This window comes from Prionailurus bengalensis, chromosome A2, assembly GCF_016509475.1.
Source record: "Prionailurus bengalensis isolate Pbe53 chromosome A2, Fcat_Pben_1.1_paternal_pri, whole genome shotgun sequence".
NCBI lineage: Eukaryota > Metazoa > Chordata > Mammalia > Carnivora > Felidae > Prionailurus > Prionailurus bengalensis.
Window position 1 is genome coordinate 69,258,484 of NC_057348.1, and position 22,392 is coordinate 69,280,875.

The window sequence follows — 22,392 nt, forward strand, 5'->3', positions numbered from 1 at the left end:
CATCTCCTCCATCCTGGGCACCTGGCTGGACTACTACCCGAGTACTTTTTCCAGCCCCCAGATTTCATCAGCCTGAAGGCACTGCAGGAATATGTAGGGGTCCACATGCCGGGCTCTGAGCTGCAGCGCCACGCCCGCCTTCTATACTCATGGCGGAGAAAGTGTGAGCCCAATGAGCCAGAGTCTCTGGGTGAGGAGGACTCTGGGTGGGAGATGTGGGCGTGTGGCGGGGATGGGGTATGCCACAGAGAACATGTTTCCTGAGACTGTAGGTGGGCCAGGAGTAGGGACTAGTCTCAGATCACTGTTCCATTAGCCTGCCATCTGGGAGATTTCCTCCTGGTGGGTTCTTTGACTCAGATGACAATGTCTGCGGGAGAGGTTTCCTGCCATGGAATGGCACTCACGGTGATGACACTTTCTATTCTTGAAGCCATGGCACCAGCTCCAGAGCCACGTTCAGACGTCCCTCAGGAGCGAGCCCCCGCTATCTCTGTGGTGCCCACTGCAGCCTCGCAGCCCAGGCTGCCTGAAGCCACCAGTCCTCCTGGAGCTCAGCGCGTACGAAATCGGAGACCCTCACTGCAGCGTCCCCACCAGGGCAGGAGGTACTCCCAGCTCTGGCTGACACTCAGGAGCTGGAAGAGCCACCTGCCCCTTTAGTGGCCCCAGAGCACGAGCAGCCCTCAGCCCCAGCCTGCGGGGTCACGGAAGGGCTGGAGCAACCACCTGCTGCAGCTGAGCAACCAGCCTCAGCTCCCCAACAGCGGCTCATGTCAGCTGCAGCCCCAAACAGTGAATTCCCTGACCATGTCATTTCGTTCTTTGTAATTTTTGTGGTTTGTATAGAGATATTTACTGTCCTTATGTATTGTTTTAGAAGTAAAACATAAATTAACTTCAAAATAATTTACTCTGATCCTTTGAAAGTACACATTGAAGTGCCATTACGTATATTCACAGAATTATACATCCATGACCACTATGTTCTCTTAGAATATTTCCATCACACACATGTATACTACCCGTCAGCCATGGCTCAACCCTCACCCCGGTCTCTGCAACCACTGACCTCGGTTTCTGCTGCTTTAGCTCCTCTGGGGTTTTCAGGTGTGTGCAATCACACACCATGGCTTATTGTGTCTGGCTACATAACATGAGAGTGATTAATAATTGGTTAAATATTCAATCAAACTAATATTTTTAGGACAGAGGAATATTCCCCAAAGAACAAAGATTATGGAAGCCTCCTACTTGAAATATCTTCATTATCTGGGATAGGGATCCCATTTAGAAGTTTGACTCAAGAGCTAAAAGCCACAAGAGAAATGTCTGGAGCAGACTGGGTGGCTCAGTCGGTTGAGCGGCCGACTTCGGCTCAGGTCATGATCTCGCAGTCCATGGGTTCGAGCCCTGCATCGGGCTCTGTGCTGACCGCTCAGAGCCTGGAGCCTGTTTCAGATTCTGTGTCTCCCTCTCTCTGACCCTCCCCCGTTCATGCTCTGTCTCTCTCTGTCCCAAAAATAAATAAAAACGTTAATAAAAAAATTTTTTTAAAATAAATTAGTCTAAGGTGCATATTAAACAAACATCAAATTCAAATAAGAAATCTTCTCATTTACTACTGATATAGGTTTTATACGGATGTTGTTTCTTAAGTGAAATACAAATCTGAATAATAAGGACAGGCGCCAAGGTGGCACAATTGGTTGAGTGTTTTGACTTGATTTTGTCACAGGTCATGATCTCATGGTTCATGGGATCAAGCCCCAAGTCAGGCTCTACAATGAGAGCACGAAGACCTCCTCAGGATTCTCTCTCTCTCTCTCTCTCTCTGAAAATTAAGAATTAGAAAAAAAATAAATACAAATACATATGAATAAAATGATATACCCTTGTCAAGAAATATTTGCCATTAGACATGGGGTCCCTCCTTCCAGTCCTTTCGCTTTGAGTGCAGCAATTGTGTGTGTTTGTGTGTGTGTGTGCGTGCGTGCGGTTGTGTGTGTGTGTGTGTGTGTGTGTGTATCAGTTGTGTGACAGGTTGGGCAGGAAGGGTTTCATGAGTATGCTCTTTAGTACCTGATGTCCCCATAATGGACAGGCTCAAGTTCTGTCCCCTTCTGCATCCTCAGGGGCCACACATCATCATTTACTCTGTGTCTCTACAAGTTGAATAATTGGGCCAATTCCAATATTTTGACTCTCATACCTGTACTGAAGGGTACATGTGTACCATTAATCTCTATTTATTTAGAATGGCACACCTAGCACAATTTTGGGGACATAATTTGTACATGATTTTCAGGTGTAGCCTGCAGTTTCCAATATCTACAGACTGTTTATGACGTTAGGGCCTTCTTTGGGAAGGGAGCAACCCCTGAGACTGAGTGGATACCTGAGGAATTCAGAGGACAAGCCAGAACTGAGGTCGTCAGGGTACCTGGGAGTGACCCAGGGGGCAGGGAAGAGCCCACACTCCCACTCATTCTGACCTCCTGCACAGCACCCCTGCTCCATGTCCTGGAACACACTCATCCAGGCCCCATCCCGTGACACACCCCAGACCCTTGTGCACCTCCTGTTCCATAGCTCAGTTTCTAAGTAGAGCAGCCATTCCCTGTTTTCAGGTCAGGGGAGGATGCAGGCTGGGCCTCTGCTGCTCGCTTGGGTAACTAACTAGGAGTGTAATTGCCGGATCATAGGGTCATTCTATTTTCAACTTTTTCAGGCACCTCCATACAGTTTTCCAGAGTGGTTGCACCAGTTTGCATTCCCACCATCAATACAAGACGCTTCCCCTTTCCCTGAATCCTTACCAACACCTGTTGTGTCTTGGGTTGTTAATGTTAACCATTCTGACAAGGGTGAGGTGGGATCTCATCATCGTTTTGATTGGTATTTCCCTGATGATGAGTGATGTTGAACATCTTTTCATGTGTCTTTGAGCCATCTGGCTGTCTTCTTTGCAAAAATGTCTATTCATATCTTCTTCATATTTCATTTGTAAAAGATTTATTAATTTATTGTGAGACAGAGAGACAGAGTGTGTGCGTGTGTGTGTGTGTGTGTGTGTGTGTGTGAGCGCGTGCGCACATAGAGGAGAGACAGAGAAAGAGGGAAAGAGAGAATGTTAAGCAAGCTCCATGATGTTGGCACAGAACCGGATGAGGGGCTCGATCCCACAAAACCATGAGATCATGCCCTGAGCTGAAATCAAGAGTTGGACACAGAACTGTGCTACCCAGCATGCCTCTTCTACCCCTTTGTTAACTGGATTCTTTGTTTTGGGGGCATCGAGTTGTATAACTTCTTTATGTATTCCGGATAATAACCTTTATTGGATATGTCATTTGCAAATATCTTCTCCCATTCCATAGGCTGTCTTTTACTTTTGTTGAGGGTTTCCTTCACTGCACAGAAATTTTTGTGTTTTTTTTTGTCTGTTGTTGTTGTTGTTTTGGTGGTGGTGGTGGTGGTGTTTTATGTTTTATCTCGAGGAATTCCCAATAGGTCATTTTTCGCTTTGTTTCCCTTGCTTACGGTGATGTGTGTGGTAAGAAGTTGCTATGGCCAAAGTCAAAGATGTTGCTGCCTGTGTTCTCCTCTAGGATTTTGATGGTTTCCTGTCTCACATTTAGGTCTTGCATCCAGTCTGGATTTTTTTTTGTGTACGCTGTAAGGAAGTAGTCCAGTTTCCTTCTTCTGCATGTTGCTGTCCAGTTTTCCCAACACCATTTGTTGAAGGGACGGTCCTTTTCCCATTGGCCATTCTTCCCTGCTTTGTTGAAGATTAGAAGACCATAGAGTTGTGGATCCATTTCTGGGTTTTGTATTCTGTTCCACTGATCTATGTGCCTGTTTTTATGCCAGGACCATACTGTCTTGATGACCTACAGCTGTGTCATATAGCTTGAAGTCAGGTCGGCCAGTCCTGTCCATACGTAATTTTTTTTCGAAAATTTGCCTTCACATGCTTCTCCAACTTTCTCTTTCATTGAGATTTGGGCCTAAGTTTTTCCCTTTCCAAATAATCTGTCTTGTTTCCTGGCAAAATTACATTCTTTTCTTTCCAGAAAAATGTATTCTCACTTCTCATTCCTTTTATGCATGTCTCCTAATTTCTTACATACAAGATTCTTTCCTTCAGGGTGCCCTGGTGCCTCAGTTCAATAAGCATCCAATGCTTGGTTTTGACTCAGGTCCTGACCTCATGATTTGTGAGTTCAGGCCCCAGGTCAGGCTCTGCACTGACAGTACAGAGCCTGCTTGGGATTCTCTCTCTCTCTCTCTCTCTCTCTGTCTCTCACTCTGTCTTCCCCACTCCTGCTTGCTCTCTCTCTCTCTCAAAAATAAATAAAAAGAAAAAAGAAAAGATTGTTCCTTACAGTATTCAGTAGTTTCAATTCCATTTATCTGATGAAAACTAAGTAGTAACCAGTTGTGAATTACCACAGGAGAATTCTTTAGGTTAGCCAATTCATGAATATTTTGTAATTGTTAGAACATGTTCTTTCATAGTACAACTCTTTCGTAATGAATGAAACATGTTTCCAATACACCCATATTTACGTTTACATCTCTATAATAAGAAGCCAACAAATGATAAACCTCTGTTTAGCAATGAATGGTTTAGCGTTTTAGCTTCTTTGGAAAAGACTTAGACATCTAGTGACTTTAACTCAATTTACAAAACATTATGAAACCAGCGAATACTTAATAAAATAGGCAAAATCAGTCAGCACTTTCAGGAATCCTTGCTGACAGAGAGCAATAATTACAACATGAACTTAACTAATAAATTCAGGCAGAATAAAAGTGGATTATCTATATCACGTTTGACACCCGATAACTCAGGAAGACGTATCTCTCTTCCTTGAAAGAACAATGTTTTGTATGGAATAATATGTGGCATCTGCACCCTCTGAAAGTTAATCACTTTGTTCCACACTGGCAATTTTACCTGGGGCTCCCATGGGGAAATCTCAAGTGGGCAATTTAACCCCAAAGCAGGCCCGGAGCCTTTTCATGTTGCTTTGGTAGATGCTCCACTCTGAAGCTCATAAGGCTGCGACCCAACAGCCTGGGGTACTTTTGCTCCTCAACAGTGAGGGGAGGAGAAGCAAGATCTGATAGTGGCAGAAATGCGGAGGACGGAGTCCACTGTGACAGTGGAAGCCTTGCCGGTCGCGCAGGAACTAGAAGAGGGGAAGGCGGGGGCGGAGGTGTGCTGGTAGGGATGCCACCAGCAAGGCCAGAAGCAGGTTCAAAGTTTGCACTAACATTCCGCTGTCACCGACTCCTGTCTCTTCCTCCTGCAAAACATGTCGTTTTCTCTACTTGGTTTTGAGCCCTCTGGTGGAGGCAGAGGAGCAGGAAATGGGTTGGACAGCTGGTGCTCGTGCTTGAGGAGGTGGATGGAGTATTTCCAGTGTCGGCCTGCCTGCCTTCTTCTTTTTCTCATTATTCTGACGATTGGCAAGGGTGTCCGGTGTCATAGGTTTTCCACCCATCCTTATCTTTCTGGACCATAAATTGGGATCCTCCCCACCAGGCATCTTTATGATGGAGTCACAACAAAGCCTGAATGTAGGTGATTTCATCCCAGATCGGGTGAACTTGAAAAACACTTTGTTTAGTTTTTATTTTTCTGAGTGTTAGAAAGCACAGTCTTCCTCCAAAAGTGCTTGATTTTAAGCCAATTAAGTAGAGCTCATCTATAAATTATTTTTTGGAATACTATCCAGAGGTAGAAAAAATATCGGTCACACTTGTAACACATATGGGCACATACACACAATCCAGATGCCAACAAAATGTAGCCTTTGTTTCACTGATATTTGTGGAGTGAACATTAAAGATCCAACTTCCAATGATCTCCCGGTTATTAAAGCAAATCAAATGGCAAGACAGCATGTCAATTTAGGGACGTATGAATTAGCTATTTTCCAGTTTCCGACTAGAATACGACCAGTTTTGTCCAAAGATGCCAAATGCTGCAGCCACCAGCACAGCAAGGGAAGCCCAGTCTGCTTCTGTGAGCATCGGCTCCTCTCAAGAAGTCAGGGGTTTCACTGACAGAACTACATGGCTTCCTAGTCTCTGGTTGCTTAGTGTTAGAGCAGGGTTTCTCTTAACTCTGTGTAGAAGAAAACTCATTTCGACATGTCAACAGGAGCACGTCTGAGTCGTCTGTGACCCAAGTTATTCTTGGTTAGTTTTCCCAGTTAAGTAAGTACTTCCAAAGAGAGGTTCCATATACATTGTGTCTATATCCTGTGGAATTCCTGTGGGGGGTGGTTGCTTTTCCAGAAGCCGTTTGGCTTTGAAAGCACCATTCCCCATTCATTTAGTTTCAGTTTTAGAATAAAGCTTGAGCAAAATCAAAAATGGTATGTATAGTGGGTTGGGAGGGTGCTGCCTGTGAGTGTCTCTTACAAATGGCCACAATAGACTCTCCTGGGTGTCAGGTTCTCCCAGAGAGGGCTCAAACCGTCGAGGGGGCTCAGAGCACTGGAAGATCAATCCGGACGTGTGCGTCTCTGGATGAGCCAATCACTAATTACGGTATGGAATAGGAAGTTCCTCTAGTACTGATACACATGTCAAGGAATATCCTCAGACATTTGCACTAGGCTTTCAGCCAGCAAAAGGTGACATTCAGCTGGAAGGAACAAGTCCTCGTCTTTTATTGGAGAGGAATGCCTTAGTCTCTCATACTTCTAGCCAGAAAATTGCAATCAGTATGAAGTCAAATTCAAACAACCAACCCATCCAGGCCAACACCTCTATGGTATTCCCACCTAGAGAACATTAACAGTAACACTTAACACCTGGAATAAAAGTCAAGCCCACCAACGGAAACTGGGGAGTTCCAGACGTCAGCAGAACTCATGGATACACTTTCAGATGGTGAGAAGTCAGAGGGGCACAAAGAGCCTGTGCTGGTCCCAAGCACTGAGTTCCCAAAGACCTCCAGGTGTTCTCAGGCAAGTTTCTGTGATATCCTGCCCACTATGCCAAGAAATGTCGACACTAAATGAACGAATTGGGGCAAACAATGCAAAGAAAATGGGTTTTATCTGAGCTCCAGTTAGAAGAGCTGCTCGGGATACACAATTTTCTCAAAAAACCTGTGCTCCCCTGAAGGATCCCCTGGTGTAAGGGTATATAAATATGCATACATATGTGTAAAGGGTAAGGAATACGCATGAAGAAAGACATTGCAGAAAGTTACAGACTTAATCTTAAGATTTTAGTATATGGAAGGCTATATGAATTTAATCATATGGGAACAGGGAATTTTTTTGTTTTTCTTATTTTTATGATTGGAATGAACCTTTTTTGTCATTTTTAAAAACCTATCAGAGGTACAGTATGTCCTCACGGGAGTAATAGAGCCCATGCTTTGAGGTTTTGCAGGGTTATTTTGACCTTGATCGCTGTTAAAGTATACCTTCCCTGGGAATCTCAGAACGAGGCCCACAAACATGAAAACTGGAGAATTGCTTTTATTATACCCTTTCCCATGTTTGAATGGAGCCTGCCTATGAGCACACACTTTGAATTCCTCTGTCCCCACAAACCTGTCCCACGTTCCCATTCCCTTATTCCCAGCCCCACTTCCTGATCATCTCTTTCGCTCAGTTCTGAACAAAACAACACCTGTGTTCACCTCCCTCCTGGGAAAGAAGTCCTAGGGAGGAGTACCTTGAAGTGGGGCCCAAGCCCACCTCCTCACCCTGAAACCAGCCTCTCTCATCCCTTACCTTCAAAATTGTGCCCTTTTCCTTCCTGGATGCAGGGATGCGTGGTAACCTCTAGAGTGCATTTGAAAGTAGTCAAACAAATGAATTGTATTTTCTGTTGATTACTTTAGCTCTTAAAATGACTTAATATTGAAATTGACCTGGAACCTCTAGGGTCTCTGGTTACCTCAGGTGGTGTTTCTTGAAACATATCTCAGAAAAACATGTTCCCACTCCCCCACGTTGTTTCAGCTTCCTGCTAAATGTGGTGTTGCAGACCCAGGCGCCCAGCGCTGTGCCCCCTGTGGGGTGGGGGTGGGGGGATGGGGGGCTTGGATACTGGGCCCAAGCAGGTGTGCGGGAGCGCGCGCACGAGTGCGCGCATGCGCGTGGGCCAGGGGCGGAGCCCGGTGAGGGACACAGCTGGGGCTGCAGTGGTGCTGTGAGTCCTGGCTCCCAGCCCGCCTGCCGCCCCAAGGCCCCAAGTGTCTGGGCCAGCCAGGGACTGACGCCCACCTCAGCCCCCGACCGGGGACATGCTGCTGCCTGGCGCCTGCGACCCGGTAGCCATGGCATTGGCGGTAGGGGTAGCGGTAGTGCTACCGGGAGCGCTCGCGGTAGCGTGGGCGGGGCCCGCGTGGAGAAGATTGGGAGCCATGAGCCTCCAGCCCTGGAGGGTGGCGGCCCTGCTGCTCCTGCTGCTCCTGGAGCCAGAGGGCAGGGCGCGGGACGCGCTTCCCGGGCGCCTCGGTCTTTGGCCGCGCTGGTGGAGTGCCAGCACTGGCTGGGGCAGAGCGCGATGCGATGCCCCCCGGCGCCCCCGAAAGACCATCTGGGAGAAGCCTAAAGGTGGAGCAGCTGAGACCCACAGCCTCCCTCCAGGACCTGCCTCAGTCGCGGTGCTGCCAAGGTAGGGACCCTAGCGACAAGGTCGCACGAGGCCTTCCCCCCTGCCCCCCTCTGTCTTCCCCTTCCATGAGCACCACCCACCCCCCCTCCCTGGTGCTCCGGGCTTCTTCTTGGGCTCCTTTGCGGCTGCAGTCTGGAGGCCTCAGGAGTGGGCTTTCTGGGTTGCACCCCGGTTCCCTGGAGGAGGAGGGCCCCAGATCGAGTAGGGGGTTAGGCTCAGGCGGTGGGGAGTGGCTCAGGTCGAGAGGGGGGGCGCCCTGAGTGCCCTTGGAAGTCTGACTGGGTTGGTGGTTGGCGGGTGGAGGTGGGAACGAACGAAGGAACGAAGGAAGGAAGGAAGGAAGGAAGGAAGGAAGGAAGGAAGGAAGGAAAGCGTGGACCTGCGGTTGTGGGAAAGTGTCAAGGCAGGGCCAGGGAAGTCGCAGCCATGAGCAGGAGGAATCATTCCTGCCTGTGAAAATGAAGTACAAGGGACCTGAGATTCCAGAGAAACATTCCAGGGAGAGTCAGGGTGGTGGGCCTGAGTTGCTGGAGGCCAGCAGGGGACGGTGTTGAAGGGATGGAGAGTGGAAGCAGCAGGTGAACACAGGCCTCCTGCCTCCCCCCTGCACACCTGCTCTCCTGGCCTGCCCAGCCCCGCCCAGCCCCGACCCGCCCTGCCGCCCCTGGTGGCAGAGTTGCACCCTCTGATGGGGAGGGCGAGATGTCACCCCGCTTGTGGCGAAAGGGGGTCCTCTATCGTGGGAGTCCATGGGACTAGGGGGTAGGAGTCTGGATTAGGGCAAGTGCAACTCCTGGTTGAGCTTTTCATTTCTGAAGGCAATGTGCATTCCATCAGTGAACTCGGAGCCAGGGAGCCAGGAAGAAGTGGCGCTTCTGTGTTTTCGAGGGTGGTCCAGACTCTTTCCTACTTGGAGCTGTGTGCTGAAGAGAACTGGGTGTTGTGGATGGAGTCCAAAGTCATCTCTTTGGGACATGTTGGGTGGGAACGTCTTCTTCGCACTCTGGCGAGGAAGGTGGATGGAAAAGCTCCTTGTCCGAGGCAGACTGGTGGGTTTTGTTCTTCCCATCCGTGGGGCTTGGTGCTTCCCGTTTCCGTGGAGCGCCTCCTGTCTTGCATTCGTTCCGTGTTTCCAGAGTTTCAGTCCTTGGCAATCACATCTCCTCCGGGACTCCCCAGGCAGCACGAGGGAGAAGTGACTCGGAGCCCGCCGGGTCCCTAGAAACCAGTGCGTGTGTACTGGAGCAGGCAGTGCTCCTCTCTCAGCCTCCTTTGGAAATGAGGTCTTGAGCAAACGGTCTTTCATTGCATGGGTTGTACCTCTCCCCGGTTGTTGGGGGGAGTGTGTGTGCGTGAGTGTGGTGCTGTGGCCCGTGTGGAGTCCGGACCGCGTCAGGGACCCAGTTCTTTGCAAGGAATGCGTTTTGTTGCATGGGAAGATCTCATTTCACTAGAGAGTTCCAATCCTGTCTCAAAGGCTGAAAACATCCTGAAGGCAGCACCTTGACCTCACTGAAAGCAAAGGCCTAAGAGCAGAGGCTTTCCCACACTTCCATCTCGAGCTGACTGGTGCTTTATGTTTTCAGGAAGATGGTGTGGTGTAGGCCAGTTTCACCAGCTGCTGCTCCTAGGTGTCTGTTTTGTCCCCAGGGGTTGAGTTGTCTCTGTCAGCAATTAAGGAGATTATGATTATCTTGAATATCATTATTTTCTTGATGACCATGATTAGTATATTCTGGGTAACCCATCACATGGAGTTTGATACATGAGCTCGATTCCCAAAACCTTTTTGTCACCAAACGCTCGCTACAACAAGGAGAAAGGAAATCACTTTTGTGTGATGGACAACGTATTTTACCTTTTGTGTACTGTTTTAGTGCTATGTACATATGTTTATTTTTTTAAATTGTTTTTGTATTTTTGAGAGAGAGAAATAGAGCGTGAGCAGGGAGGGGCAGAGAGACAGGGAGACACAGAATCCGAAGCAGGCTCCAGGCTTCGAGCTGTCAGCATAGAGCCTGATGTGGGGCTTGAACTCAGGAACCATGAGATCATGACCTGAGCCAAAGTCAGACGCTTAACAGATTGAGCCACCCAGGCGCCCCTGTACATATGTTTAGAGTAATGAAATTATCCACTTAGATCTAAGGAGACTTTTGTGACATAATGGTACTTCAATAAACCATAAAAATAATGGAAAATATAACTTACCTAGTAATCTAAGCACTCTGTCCTTTTCGGTATGAAATCCTAAGTAAAGAACTCATCTTTCAAAAACTGCCAATTCATGATAATTCCTTATTATTTAGGTAGGTCTATTGAATAGAATGGAATGAACTAAGGACTTTGAAATAGAGGAAGCTAGAATTTGAGGTATTGAGTCACATGTAGTCTCTATTTCCCTGTTGACATGGTCTTTTTTTATTCGCATTTATCTTTTTTTTTAAATTTTTTTTAACGTTTATTTATTCTTGAGACAGAGAGAGACAGAGCATGAACAGGGGAGGGGCAGAGAGAGAGGGAGACACAGATCTGAAACAGGCTCCAGGCTCTGAGCAGTCAGCACAGAGCCCGACGTGGGGCTCGAACTCACAGACCGTGAGATCATGACGTGAGCCGAAGTCGGACGCTTAAACAACCGAGCCACCCAGGCTCCTGTTGCATTTATCTTTTGACCTTTAACCTATTTCCCTCCTTCCTGCCCCTCACCTTTCCAATCATCTTTATGTATTGATGGGTTTGTTTCATTATGTTATAAGGATTTTTGTTTTTTGTTTTCCTAGTTTTTCTTTCAGATTCCGCATATATGTGCGTACATTCTGTTTGTGTTTTCCTCTGTGTTAGTTCTTTCACTTAGCATAATGCCCTCCAGCCTATTATAAAGACTATGGCATAATAACAGGTGTGAAGGTATTTTTAGGAGTTAGTGATTTCATGTGTTCTGTGTAGTACCTAGGGGGGTAATTGAGGGAAGTTGCTGGATGACACGGATGTTCCTGTTTAATTTTTTGAGGAAACTTTATATTTTTCCGACTGCCTCTGCACCAAGTTCCAATGCCACCAACAGGGCACAGTGATTCGCTTTCTTCCACATTTTACCCAACAATTGTGTTTTCTTATCTTTTTGATAAGACCATTCAGACAGGTTTCAGGTGATATCTCTTTGGCTTTGGACTTTCATTTCCCTAATGTGGAGTGACATGGAACTTCTCTTCATGTGTGTGGTGGCCATCTGTATGTCTTCATTGGAAGAATGCCTCTTCAGGACTCTGCCAGTTCCATAAATGCTCTTTGCTTTTGCATTGTTGCACTGTAGGAGTTCTTGATGTCTTTTCTGTATTAACCCTTTACCATGCATGTATGTAGTTTGCAAGTATTTTCTCCCATTCACTATGTTGCCTTTTCATTCCGTGGAAGATATTGTTGCTGTGCAGAACTTGATCTTTTAGTTTCATGTAGTCCCACTTATTTAGTTTTCCTTTGTAGCTTTGGCTTTTGGTGTCAAATCCCAAAACTCATGTCAAGACTGAGATCAAAAACATTCTCGTGGGTTTGGCATTTGGCTTTGTCCAGCAAAGCCAAGGAGAGCAGAAACGATTGCTTCAGACTCCATGCAAGTCAAGAGAGGTGAGAGGGAGTTTAAGGGACGTCTCCGCGAGCTGCTCTCAGGCTCCCATATTCATTAAGCCTACAAACTATATGCAACACGTCAGTGGGCCACATGCTAGAAAGAACGTAATGAAGACATGGTGCAAAACACATCTAGACAGGAAAAAATATTCCACACGACAACACGATCCAAGGACTTGGTGAGCCCATGCAGAACCCAACCCCTAGATACACACGCACTAGATCAGCCAAGTCTCGCCTGCCCCCCAGATACACACCAACTAGGTAAGTGAGCTGCTGCTGGCTGTTTGCAGCAAGGCCAGAGAGCAGTGATCTGCTCTGCCAAGCGTTCCCTATAATCTCCCAACTCAGGACATCATTGTGCGATTTCCCACACCTTCTGCCCAAGTTCTTATCCAGGTATTTGTGGTTTTAGGTCTCAAGTCTGTAATACATTTTAACTTCGTTTCTGTGTGTGATGCTAAATAGGTGTGAGGTTGTTTTTCCGCCCCCATTGTTTTTCTGTGCCCAGTGATTCTGGGCACCACCTATTGAGGAGACTAACTTTGCCTCAGGTTATATTCTTGGTTCTTTTGTTGTGAATTAATTGGTTACATATGTGTGGGTTTCTCCCTGGGCCTTCAGTTCTGTTCCAATGACCTGTGTGTCTGCTTTTACCCCAATACTGTACTGCTTGGGTTATTGTAGCTTTGAGATCTAGTTTCAAATCAGAAAGCATGATGCTTCCAGCTGTGGTCCTCGTTCTCAAAATGACTTTGGTATTCAGAGCCTTTTGTGCTTCTGTCCACCTTGAAGGATTATTCTATTTTTGGGAACGTGCTTCAACTTTGAAAAGGATTGCACCTAGGGAATGTGTAGATGGCTTTAAGTAGTGTGGACATTTTGATAATCTTAATTCTTGGGATCCACTAGCATAGAATGTCTTTCTGCTTATTTCTGTCCAAATTCTTTCTCCACTGATTTCTGGTTTTCAGTAAAGAGGTCTTTCATCTTCTTGGTTAAATTCATTCTTTTCTTTTTAAAATTTTTTATGTTTATTTATTCTTGACACAGAGAGATACATGGAAACACACACACATACACACACAGAAAGAGAGAGAGAGAGCACGTGTATGAGTGGAGTAGAGCTGAGAGAAAGGGAGACACAGAATCTGAAGCAGGCTCCAGACTCCGAGCTGTCAGCACAGAGCCCAACAGAAGTCTCAGAACACAAATCATGAGGTCACGACCTGAGCCAAAGTCAGATGCTTCACTGACTGTGACACCCAGGTGCCTGTAGGGTGATTTACTGTCAACTATTTTCTTCTTTTGGAGTTATTTTAAATTATTTTCTTAATTTCTCGCTCTGATAGTTTGTGATTCATGTATAGAAGTGAAGCACATTATGTACAACGACATACATATCTTAACATGACTGAAATCATTTATTAGGTCTACTAGTAATGTTGTAGAGTCACTGCGGTCTGTCTAGACCATATCATGCACTCCCAGTAAGTGAAAAAGTATCTGGGAATATAGGATGATGTGATCGAAAATAGATGAGAGTAAGCAGGTATATGGAGTGAGAGTGTGCAAATTTTCTGAAATGTTTTGTGGTTGATATAATCCAACAAGTCCACAAATAAGGTTTGTTTGGATATATGTTTTCTTTCAACCAGACCCAGAGAGCTGTAACATAAATATATGGTTCCCAACACATTGCCGCAACACGCCCTGTGCATCTTGGGAGGTAGCCACCTTGTCTCTCTTTTGTGTCCTGGAACCCAGTGCCTGACTCCACCGCTCAGTGAATTCATGTCAGAATACTGCAGTTGGGATGAGACCTACGTTTTTCATAAACTTCCTTAAAGGCACCTCAAAAACATTGGATTTTACAGAGTTGTGTCTGATCTGCCTGGAATCCTCTGAGGATGTGTCAGTTGGAATGGCACTTTCTTTGCTGGGAGATCACGGAGCCGTGCAGTATTCCTGTGTGTCTTGTGGACACCCGTGGGTGCTGTGTGGCTGCTCATGACAGGGACACTGCTCCCCAAAGATGAGGCCGGCAGGTGCCAGGCGCCACTGCTGGAGGAGCCTGAAGGGTGGAGGGGCTTGACTCGGTATCAAAGCCTGACTGAGTCTCCATCCTTCAGTCTCCCTGAGCTCCTGATGTGCTTTGTAAAGGACTCTCTTGCTTGCCGAGGTTAAAATGGTTCTTGCTGTTGCCACTGAATCCTCAGGATGAACACCTTCAGGTCCTGGTCTTTAACTCATTGACCTGACCTGCACTTAAGGTACTTTCCTGAGAGTAAGGGACGCAGCCTGGGAGGAGGGCCAGCAAGCAGACATCAGTGGCCCAGCCTGTATCCTCCACTGGCCTGAAAGCAGGGACTGGCTGCTCTTCTGAGAAGCAGAGCTATGGACCAGGAGGCACACAGGCCACTGGGGTTTCTCATGGGATGGGGCCTGAATGAGTGTGTTCCAGGGCATGGGGCAGGGATGCTGTGCAGGAGGTCAGAATGAGGGAGTGTGGTTTCTTTCCTGCCCCATGGGTCACTCCTAGGTACCCTGATGGCCTCAGTGCTGGCTTGTCCTCCTATTCTTCAGGTATCCACTCAGTCCCAGGGGTCCCTGCTTTTCACATAAGACCGAAACGGAGTAAAGAGTCTGTAGATGTTGTAAACTGGAGGCAGTCCCCGAAAAATGCCTATAAATTATGTCCCCAAAGTTGTGCTAGGTGTACACGCCTAAAGAGAGAGTTCCGGTACACATGTGCCCTTGTGTTCAATGATGAGAGTCAAAATATTGGAATTGGCCCAGTCATTCAGCTTCTGGAGATGCAGAGTAAAGGATGATTTGTGGCCCCTGAGAATGCAGAAGGGGACAGGACTGTGCCTGTCCACTGTGGGACATCCTGTAATACAAGACCATAGTCCTGGATGGATGCCCAACCTCCACACCACTCGTAGACACAAACACAGACACCTGCTGCACTCAAAGCCAAAGGACTGTGAAGATGACACCATGTCTTACGGGCTATTATTTCTTCAAAGAATGTATATTTTTTCTCCGTCTGTATTTGTTGTTTCCTCTTTATTTATTTGGAAAGAGCGAGAAGGAGAATCCTGACCAGGGCTTCAAGCTGTCATTGCAGAGCCTGACTTGGGACTTGATCTCAAGAACCATGAGATCATGACCTGAGCCAAATTCGACTCAGAAACTCGACTGTTTGAGCCACCTTCGTGTCTGTCCTCATTATTTAAATCTTCCTTTTACTAAATAAACATCACCTGTAGAAAACCTTTAACAACGTTACAGTTTATTCCCTAATAGATTAGCATAAATGGAATATTGACTGTTACATTTGGGTATTTTTATAATACGCACATTAGACCAATATCACCATGGCCTGTCCAGGAAAATGAAAGATTTTCAAGGTATTCGCTCTGGTCCAGACATTTGTCTTCTGGCTTCTGCTCTTGTGTCAAACCCCAGAGGTTCCCCATGCCAGATAATGAAGATATTTCAAGTAGGGGCCTTCACCTAATCTTTGTTCTTTGTTCTTTGATAAAATGTCCATAACGTAGAAATTCCAGAAGAGTCAGAGAAAAAGGGGCTGAGGGTGTGCTTGAACAGGTAATAGCTGAGAACTTCTCCAATCTGGGGAAAGAAACATGCATTGAAATCCAGGAGGTACAGAGAACTCCCTTCAGACATAACTTGAATCGATCTTCTGCACGACATATCATAGTGAAAGTGGAAAAAGAAGGATAAAGAGAATCCTGCAAGCAGCTAGGGATAAATGGGCCCTAACATACAAAGGTCGACACAGAAGGGTAGTCCTATCTATTGAAACTTGGCAGTCCAGAAAGGAATGACAGAAAGTCTTCAATGTGATGAACAGGAAAAATATGCAGCCAAGAATCCTTTATCCAGCAAGCCTGTCATTCAGAATAGAAGGAGAGATAAAGGTCTTCACAAACATACAAAAACTGAAAAATTCATTACCACTAAACCATCCCTACGAGAGATCCTAAGGGGGATTCTGTGAGGGAAATGTTGCAAGGACCACAAAGTACCAGAGATACCACTACAAGCATGAAAACAAAAGATCTCACAATGACTCTAAACCCATATCTTTCAGCAATAACACTGAATGTAAATGGACTAAATGCTCCAACCAAAAGACATACGGTATCAGAATGGATAAAAGAAAACAAGACCCATCTATTTGCTGTCTACAAGAGACTCATTTTAGACCTAAGGACACCTTCAGATTGAACGTGAGGGGATGGAGAACTATCTATCATGATAATGGAAGTCAAAAGAAAGCTGGAGTAGCCATACTTTTATCAGAGAAACTAGTCTTTACATTAAAGGCTATAACAAGAGATGAGGAAGGACATTATATAATAATTACAGGGTCTATCCATCAGGACGTTCTAACAATTAAAAATGTCTATGCGGCGAATATGGAAGTCCCCAAATATATAAAACAATTAATCACGAACATAAGCAACCTCACTGATAAGAATGTGGTCATTGCAGGGGCTTTCATACTCCACTGACAACATTGGATAGATCATCTAGACACAGGATCATTAAGAAACAAGGGCCCTGAATGATACATTGGATCAGATGGACTTGACAGATCTATTTAGCACTCTGCATCCCAAAGCAACAGAATATACTTTCTTCTCGACTGCACATGGAACATTCTCCAAGATAGATCACATACTGTGTCACAAAACAGCCCTTCATAAGTATAAAAGAACTGAGATCATACCATGCACACTTTCAGACCAAATGCTATGAAACTTGAAATCAACCACAGGAAAAAGTCTGGAAAACCTCCAAAAGCATGGAGGTTAAAGAACACCCTACTAAAGAATGAATGGGTTAACCAGGCAATTAGAAAAGAAATTGAAAAATATATGGAAACAAATGAAGATGAAAATACAACAATCCAAATGCTTTGGAATGCAGCAAAGGGAGTCCTGAGAGGAAAACACATTGCAATCCAGGCCTATCTCAAGAAACAAGGAAAATCCCGAATACAAACTCTAACAGCACACCTAAAGGAAATAGAAGCAGAACAGCAAAGGCACTCCAAACCCAGCAGAAGAAGAGAAATAATAAAGATCAGAGCAGATATAAACAATAGAAAAAAAAAAAAAAACTGTAGAGCAGATCAATGAAACCAAGAGTTGGTGGTTTTTTTTGTTGTTTCTTTTTTTTTGAAAAAAATAAACAAAATTGATAAACTTCCAGCCAGGCTTCTGAAAAAGAAAAGGGAGATGACCCAAATAAATAAAATAATGAATGAAAATGGAATATTACAACCAATCCCTCATAAATACAAGCAAATCATCAGGGAAACCTATGAAACATTATATGGCAACAAACTGGACAACCTGGAAGAAACGGACAAATTCCTAAGCACCCACACACTTTCAAAACTCAAACAAGAAGAAACAGAAAACATGAACAGACCCATAACCAGCGAAGATATTTAATCAGTTAAAAAATATCTCCCAACAAATAAGAGTCCAGGACCAGATGGTTTCCCAGGGGAATTCAACCAGGCATTTTTTTTTTCATGTGACATTTATTGTCAAATTGGTTTCCATACGACACCCAGTGCTCATCCCAACAGGTACCGTCCTCAGTACCCATCACCCACCCTCCCCACCCTCCCACCCCCCATCAACCCTCAATTTCTTCCCAGTTGTTAAGAGTCTCTTATGATTTGGCTCCCTCCCTTTCTGTTTTTTTCTTTCCCCTCCCCTATGGTCTTCTATTCAGTTTCTCAGGCATACATATTTTCAATAAAATAGTTGACTGAATCCAAGACTGCATTACAAAACTAAACTGAGATCAATTTGGATTTATCCCAGATATGCAAAGATGTTTTATTTTTTTAATTTATTTTTTAATATGAAATTTATTGTCAAATTGGTTTCCATACAACACCCAGTGCTCATCCCAACAGGTGCCCTCCTCAATACCCATCACCAGGCATGTAAAGCAGAGATAATATCTATCGTTCTCAAGCTGTTCCAGAAAATAGAAAGGGAAGGAAAACTTCCAGACCCATTCTATGAAGCCAGCATTACTTTGATTCCCAAACCGGGCAGAGACCTAGCAAAAAAAAGAGAACTACAGGCCAATATCCCTGATGAATATGGATGCAGAAATTCTCAACAAGATACTAGCAAATCGAATTCAACAGCATGGAAAAAGAATTATTCACCATGATCAAGTGGGATTCATTCCTGGGCTGCAGGGCTCGTTCGATGTTCCCAAGTCAATCAGTGTGATACATCACATTAATAAAACAAAAGATAAGGACCATATGATCCTGTCAATCGATGCGGAAAAAGCATTTGATGAAATCCCGCATCCTTTCTTAATCAAAACCGTCAAGAAAGTTGGGATAGAAGGACATACTTAAAGATCACAAAGGCCATTTATGAAAAGCCCACAGCTAATATCATCCTCAATGGGGAAAAACTGAGAGCTTTCCACCTGAGATCAGGAACACGACAGGGATGTCCACTGTCACCAGTGTTGTTTAACATAGTGTTGGAAGTTCTAGCATCAGCAGTCAGACAACAAAAGGAAATCAAAGGCATCCAAATTGGCAAAGATGAAGTGAAGCTTTCGCTTTTTGCAGATGCCATGATATTATACATGGAAAACCCAATAGACTCCACCAAAAGTCTGCTAGAACTGATACATGAATTCAGCAAAGTTGCAGGATACAAAATTAATGTACAGAAATCAGTTGCATTCTCATACACTAATAGTGAAGCCACAGAAAAACAAAGAAAGAAACCGATCTCATTCACAACTGCACCAAGAATCCTAAAATACCTAGGAATAAACCTAACGAAAGATGTAAAAGATCTGTATGCTGAAAACTATAGAAAGCTTATGAGGGAAATTGAAGAAGATACAAAGAAATGGAAAAATACTCTGTGCCCATGGATTGGAAGAATTAATATTCTTAAAATGTCAATACTACCCAAAGCAATCGACACATTCAACGCAATCCCAATCAAAACGGCGCCAGCATTCCTCTCAAAGCTAGAACAAGCAATCGTAAAATGTGTATGGAACCACAAAAGACCCCGAATAGCCAAAGTAATGTTGAAAAGGAAAACCAAAGCAGGAGGCATCACAAACCCAGACTTTAGCCTCGACTACAAAGCTGGCATCCTCAAGACAGCATGGTATTGGCCCCAAAACAGACACATAGACCAATGGAATAGAATAGAAACCCCAGGGTGAGACCTACAAAAGGATGGCCAACTAATCTTTGACAAGGCAGGAAAGAATATCCAATGGAAAGAAGACAATCTCTTTAACAAATGGGGCTAGGAGAACTGGACAGCAACATGCAGAAGAATGAAACTCGACCAACTAGACCACTTTCTTACACCATTCCCAAAACTAAACTCAAAATGGATGAAGGACCTGAATGTGAGACAGGAAACCATCAAAACCCTAGAGGCGAAAGCAGGAAAAAACCTCTCTGACCTCAACTGCAGCAGTTTCTTGCTGGACGCATCTCCAAAGGCAAGGGAATTCAAAGCAAAAATGAACTATTGGGACCTCATGAAGCTAAAAAGCTTCTGCACTGCCAAGGAAACAATCAACAAAACTCAAAGGCAACTGATGGAATGGGAAAAGATATTTGTAAATGACATATCGGATAAAGGGCTAGTATCCAAGATCTATGAAGAACTCACCAAATTCCACACCCCAAAAACAAAGAATCCAGTGAAGAAAGGGGCAGAAGACATGAATAGACACTTTTCTAAAGAAGACATCCAGATGGCCAACAGGCACATGGAAAGATGCTCAACGTCGCTCCCCATCAGGGAAATACAAATCAAAACCACACTCAGATACCACCTTACGCCGGTCAGAGTGGCTAAAATGAACAAATCGGGAGACGATAGATGCTGGCAAGGATGTGGAGAAAGGGAACCCTCTTGCACTGTTGGTGGGAATGCAAACTGGTGCAGCCGCTCTGGAAAACAGTGTGGAGGTTCCTCAAACAATTAAAAATGGATCTACCCTATGACCCACAATAACACTGCTAGGAATTTACCCAAGGGATACAGGAGTGCTGATGCCTAGGGGCACTTGTACCCCCATGTTTATAGCGGCACTTTCAACAATAGCCAAATTATGGAAAGAGCCCAAATGTCCATCAACTGACGAATGGATGGAGAAGTTGTAGCTTATATATACAATGGAATACTACTTGGCAATGAGAAAGAAGGAAATCTGGCCTTTTGTAGCAACGTGGATGGAGCTGCAGAGTGTTCTGCTAAGTGAAAGAAGTCAGGCAGAGAAAGACAGATACCATATGTTTTCACTCCTATATGGATCCTGAGAAATTCCACAGAAGACCTGGGGGGAGGAGACGGGGGAAAACAAGTTACAGAGAGGGAAGGAGGCAAACCATCATTGAGACTCTTAAAAACTGAGAATAAACTGTGGGTTGATGGGGGGTGGGAGGGAGGGGAGGGTGGGTGATGAGCATTGAGGAGGGCACCTGATGGGATGAGCACTGGGTGTTGTGTGGAAACCAATTTGACAATACACTTCATATTAAAAAAAAAAAAAAAGAATTAAGAAAAAGAAACAAAAGCTGGACTTGGCTGCAGCTCATAGTCTCCAGGTAGAATTCCTGAGGCTTACAGATTGTCATCCTCCTACAGGTCTCTCAAGGACTTTATTTAACGTTTTACCACTAGAGCTTGGCCCCGGTTAGTGTCACTTTCCCTGATAGCCATAAACACTTCCCCAGATAGATGCTAGCAATTACCTCTCAAGCCTATGGCCTACTGATACACATCGGAAGGGTTTCAAGACTGATGTTTTCATAGCCAGTAGTAAACAACCTTATCTTAGCAGCAGCTAGCTCCTCCTGGTCCTGAAAGTGCTACTTCTAAATTCCTTAGAGACTTGCATTACCCTTAGCCCCCACTAAGTAGAAAGTATGGAATCAGTCACTTCTCACAAACACAAGTGCAGCTCTTCCTACCCATGGGTTCTAGCTCCATCCTGTAATAGAAGCACGTTGTTGCACCGAAAATGGCTCAAAATTCTTTCTTGACTGTTTGCTCCCAGCCCACATCACACCAGCAATGCTACATATTAGCTCCTGGTGCATTGATCTGTTCCTTTGTTTGTTTACTTTGAATTTTGTTTATTTCTGCTCTGCTCTTCATTATTTCCTTCCTTCTAATGGTTTTGGGTTTTGTTGTTCTTTTTCTAGCTCCTTTAGATGTAAGGTTACATTGTTTATGAGGGAGTTTTTCTTGCTTTGTGAGGAAGTGTATTGCTATAAACTTCTATCTGAGAACACTTTTGTGGCATCCCAAAGATACTACCTATGTCAGATACTACATACTTAGATTCTTTGTTCTCAAAAGGTTTGAAAGCATTGCTTCTACTTGGATGATAGATGATCATAGTAAAGTGAGTCATGTGTTGCAGAGAAGTAGGAAAGCTTGTTTCAGGGCACCCATTTAGAGATGGAATTCCTGGCTGGGTGTGAGATTCAGTGGACTATACGCTGATGTGGTCAGGCATTTTGATGCATTCAATCTCAATGACTTCATGAAGCCATCTTATAAATTCAGTAGGGAAGACAGACGATCTTGGTTTAGAAATAAGACAGCTGAGGTGCAGACTGACTGGCACCATGGCTGATAAGTGGCAGTCAGCTTGAGAACCCAGCTATGTTCTGATTCATCTTTCCTCAGTGGGATGAATCCACCCTTATCCCTTGATGCGGGTGTGTTTTCCTAGTGGACCCTAACACAAATGCCTTCCTTCTGCCTCTCCCCATACCACGCATCCATTTGCTCACGAAGTCACTTCTGAGAGCCTTTGTTGGTAGACATTCAGTTGGCGGAACCGGCTCTCAATCCTGGGTGGTTTCTAGCAGGGATCTTCCTTTCCACCCACGGCCCTACGGTACCTGATCTTCAGTCCTACCATGAAGCTCTTGGATTGGTGTGCAAGCTGACTTAGACACCTGGGATTCAGTTAACAAGCATTTAGTGAAGGAAAGACTCGATGATGAAAATTCCCAGAACTTCT

The 22,392-nt window shown here is 45.0% G+C and overlaps 1 long non-coding RNA gene across 1 annotated transcript; it reads left to right on the plus strand.

The window, feature by feature from the left end:
- Window positions 1-4,420: 4,420 nt before the first annotated feature.
- Window positions 4,421-21,842, plus strand: LOC122487690. The gene is made up of 3 exons (XR_006298443.1): window positions 4,421-4,433; window positions 14,244-14,250; window positions 21,671-21,842. It is a non-coding gene; the product is annotated as an uncharacterized LOC122487690 (long non-coding RNA).
- Window positions 21,843-22,392: the final 550 nt, after the last annotated feature.